This window comes from Pinus tabuliformis, chromosome 1_1, assembly GCF_031772625.1.
Source record: "Pinus tabuliformis cultivar Carrire ecotype Pingquan chromosome 1_1, CPIR1, whole genome shotgun sequence".
Classification (NCBI taxonomy): Eukaryota; Viridiplantae; Streptophyta; class Pinopsida; order Pinales; family Pinaceae; genus Pinus; species Pinus tabuliformis.
This window is the reverse complement of record NC_142297.1, coordinates 618,349,158-618,353,557: the sequence shown is the minus strand read 5'-3', so window position 1 is coordinate 618,353,557 and position 4,400 is coordinate 618,349,158. Positions and strand designations below refer to the sequence as shown.

General features: G+C 37.5%; 1 pseudogene; it reads left to right on the top strand.

Moving 5' to 3' along the window:
- The first annotated feature begins 310 nt into the window (after positions 1–310).
- On the top strand, positions 311–1,232 carry LOC149214830 (probably inactive receptor-like protein kinase At2g46850; annotated as a pseudogene).
- The last annotated feature ends 3,168 nt before the right edge of the window (positions 1,233–4,400 follow it).

Below are 4,400 nucleotides of genomic sequence, written 5' to 3'. Positions count from 1 at the left end.
TATATATATATATATATATATATATATATATATCTATATGGTATGAACAAAGAAATTGAATGCATATATATTTTGAGCCATGATTGTCCTACTTTTGGGTCGATTGAAGTAGTGAAGCTGAAAGGAGATGTTTAGAGTAGGTAATGAACATAGGATGAACACTACCATCGTATCAGGTGAAAAATCTTGCCATAGCAGGCTTCAAAACTAGGGGGATACACAAAACATACATGGGTATTTTTTTTTGTCATTCTGGGAAGTATATATTGTCTTAGCATGCCTTAAAATGATGTGGTAACTTTCAAGACAAATGAGTATTAGCCTTTCCTATCTTGTTATTCTTGAATTTTTGGGTTCATGGCTACCTCAGGTCTTCTTGATTATAGTGTTTTATAACATAGCCCAAGGCACAAGCAAAAGTAGTGAAATCTGTGGGAATGCCTCAATTCCATATCCTTTCTATATTAATTCAAGGCATTGTTAGCTAGATGGATTCAAATTGCAATGCTATAACAATATTGCAAGGATTTAAGAGAACAAGCTTTACTATAATGTCCTCAGTTTCTCATTAGATGGGATCATCATCAATCCTCTCTAATATTCCTATCCTAAAAACCTCAAGGGCTTCAGTGTCAAAGGCATGAAGAATTATGCAAATTCTGTCAGCAACTTTCTCTAGTTGTCTGATTGCAAGAACACTACAGGTTGTCTACTGAAGTGCAATATTCCTTCCATGCAGCACTACAATGAGCAGTGCATGTTTGATAGGAAATTTTTCTATCCCCTTTTGAATGCAACAATATGGCACCATGGAGATGATGAATTTTCTCACTTCTCCTAGTTGCAGTGCCAAAGTTTCATTAGTTGGATACTCACTCCCACATTGACCCATTTGGATGCAAAGTGTGGGCTAAAGTGGGAGTTGGGTGTTATGGGCACTTTTTGATGATGTTCACTATGACCCCAATGTGGTCTATCAACATGTGGTAGATGTAACTAAAAATGTGAGGTGTGCTTCTAAAGATGGCTATCAAGGAGATGGGTTTCGTCAAGGCACTAGATACATAAGAGTATGCAAAAGGCATGGTGAGAAGGCATATGATAAGGACTATAAAAGAGATCACAATGCAACAAAGAGAATAGTCCTTGCAGCTGGGTTTGTGACTTCGGCAACACTTGTGGCAGCAAGTCTTATTGCACTTGCTTTACACAGGAAGCATAATAGATTTTGAATTAGATAGTCCAGGGATGGAAGCCAACTTGAAAGAATTCTAAGTTCTACCTATGCACTCTAAATAATTCAAGCTTGATCTATTCTCTTATAAGATATTGGAGAAGGCCACTAAAAGCTTTGCTGCTAAAAAAAATGTGTGGATATAGTGCCTGTGGGACTAGATATGTTATTGATGGTCACCTTGTTGCTATAAAAGGGATCCATTTTGTTAGTTCTCATGGAGTAGATCATATATTAATTGAAATTAATATCTTCTCAATAGTGAAACAAAACAAAACTTCAAACAAATTCTGGGTTTTGTTTATTAATTGAATTTGTCTCTACTTGAACTGAAGGGTTTATATTTACTAATGTTGATGAAGTGATGATATAATTGGCTGCATTGTTTACCTTGTTGTTAAAGTATGTTGGAATTCTAGAACCAAGTCAGTAACAAATAGAATTCATCGTTGTTCTACCTATGATTTTCATATCAAGTTCAGTACTCCCTACTTGCTTTTGTTATTCTGCTAGTATCAGATTCTACAAATCAATGTTCTAGAGGTTAGATTACTGCATACAGGATATAGGAGCTCATCGCCATCACTCTTCTCCCATTCCAAACTTAACCACATCCTCCACTATTCCATGCCACAGATTGACATAGTGGTCAGGATTACTGGTAAATGAAAATAAATCGACACATTATTTGGCTAGCCTTGGTGGGATCGATCCTCCATGGTGGTCAATATTTCAGAGACTACTCTTTAGCTTAGATCAATAATCTCTGCAACATAGGTCAAGAGACATGTGATTTTGGTTTACAAGCCAGATGACTACAATCAGGTTCTAATCATTTGTAGTCTTGGCAACAATGGTGGTGATAGACTTGTGGCTACATGCCACCTTTATCATTTTGGATACACACCATTTGTTTGTTATCCAAAATAGAAAAATAAACCTCTTTATCATGGGCTTGTTACTTAGCTAGAAGGACTTGTTGTTCCATCCTTGTCATTGGAGGAGTTACAAATACAACTAGTAAGTTTTTTTTTTAAAGTGTGTTTTCTATGTAGGAAAATCTTGCAGTCTTACAAGTTGCAATATTATACATTATGTGTTGAAGCCAATGTACAAGTGCATTGGGGCGGAATTTCCTAACAGAAAGTACTTAGCCTAAACAAGCATTGTGGATAGCAAACCCCATACAAGTAGGTCTAACAATGTTTGTGGGAACTATTGGGGTTAAGATTAAGATTCTAAAGCTTCCTTAGGGAGTTTTGTTAGAAAAATGCAAAAAATCCCCATACATATGCTCTTGGAAACATGTCATTTAACATGTCACAAGGACCCATATTTTGTTGCAATAAAGAGCCCATTGAGGCTTGTGAGTAATAGTTTGAGGCTTGAATTTAATAGTATGGTTATGGTTGTGTTTTCCACTACATTGCCTTGTGAAATCACATCCACTAAATTGTGTTCTATGTGTGCACTGTGCACTTCCAATTACTTTGTTGTGCTCTCTGAATTGAATTGAAGCTCTAACAAGTTGATGGGTAGAACCACTGAGGGAAAAAGCACAGTGCCAGCTAGAAAAAGCATTGTTGGCTAGAACCATGAAAAGGGAAATTACCAAGTTGTTCAGATCCCAAGAAATTATGAATTGTGTGGCATACAAAGGAATACCAAGTCTAGGGTCAAGTACATTGAATTATGGCATGGTTTCCAACATTTGTAACTATTGAGGGCTACAAGAATGACAAGCCTTGCTATATAAAAGGGACCAATTTGACCCTGTTTATCTTTTCAAAAATACCATCAAAATAAAGGCAGTATCAAGAGGATCACACTAATAGTGAAGAATAAGGTCAATGTTTCAAGTTTTCCAAGCAGAGTTCAATACAGTGGTGCCAATTTTGTGTTTCCACAAATATACAAAGCAATAGTATACTACACCAACTAAATGGGAAATATATGTCATTTCTTATACAGTGCATGAGTATCTGTCATAGCCAGGGTAGCGCACCCTGGAGAAGTGCAATACAACAATACAGATAAGTATTTGTTTAATGAATGTAAAATTATTTTTTTGAGTAATTGTTACATATTAAAGATTACAAGCTTATGAGGACAACATAAATATTTCACGATGATGATTATGGCATCTATTTATTGGTGGATAATTAGGAATAACTGAAGAACAACAACATGTAGTGAATACCTGACAGGAAACAACAATGAAGAATGAATGGTTTTGACCTTGTATGTATCTAAATGCATTGGGGACAATGCATAAATAAGGGAGAAGGGAATGTAACACCCCTGATCAGGACCCCCTCGAATGATACATGGACAAATGTATGTGTGAATATTAGGTTGGTGAGCCAAGAGTTGCTTTTGGGGCAGTACACCCGTGTGTATGTGTGTTTATGTGTTGGGGGACAGTGTGTCTGTATGTGCGCATATTTTATGCTATGGGGCTAGAAAACTTGATGTTGTAAATAATGATTAACTTATGTATATTAATAAACACCTAATGGATGTAGGCATACCTAGATAAAAGAGTATGGGGGGGCCACCACTCTGCAGCAGGAAAAAGGCATTTGGAAAAGGCAAGTAATATTACAATATTAAATAAAGGAGAAATGTACTTATAAAAGGGGGATTCATTCCATTGATCCGTAAGGGGACTATTGATCAGGGAGTGGGTCCTAGGGTGGACTCTATGACTGACTGATGGCCAGTGAGGCCTGAGGTTGGACTTTGGACTAGCCAAGGTGCGATTATTAAGTTAATTGTGTTGTATGGATGCATCATGTTATGGTGTGAGCCCCTGTGTTGGCTCCGAGGAGCTTGGTGCTCCGAGAGTTTATTAGACCTATTATGGCCCAGTGCCATGGAGTTTTGGGGGAACTTAATGTCGGTTTGTGGGCGAAGGAGGGTGTTTGGATCCCTAGAACAATGTGTTTGTTGGGTTGGTACCTTGGCAATTAGCCTAGAGGGTGCTTGGAGCCCTAGAGAAACATGGTTGTTAGGTTGGCAACTTGGACCTTGATGCAGGAGCATCCGACACTCTTAATTAAACGAGGAGTCCAAAGCGGAGCAAGGAGGATGTGGACCATCAGAGCTAAACAAGGGACATTTCTAGTATAATAGAGCTAGTTTGATGGACTTAATTAAATGTAAT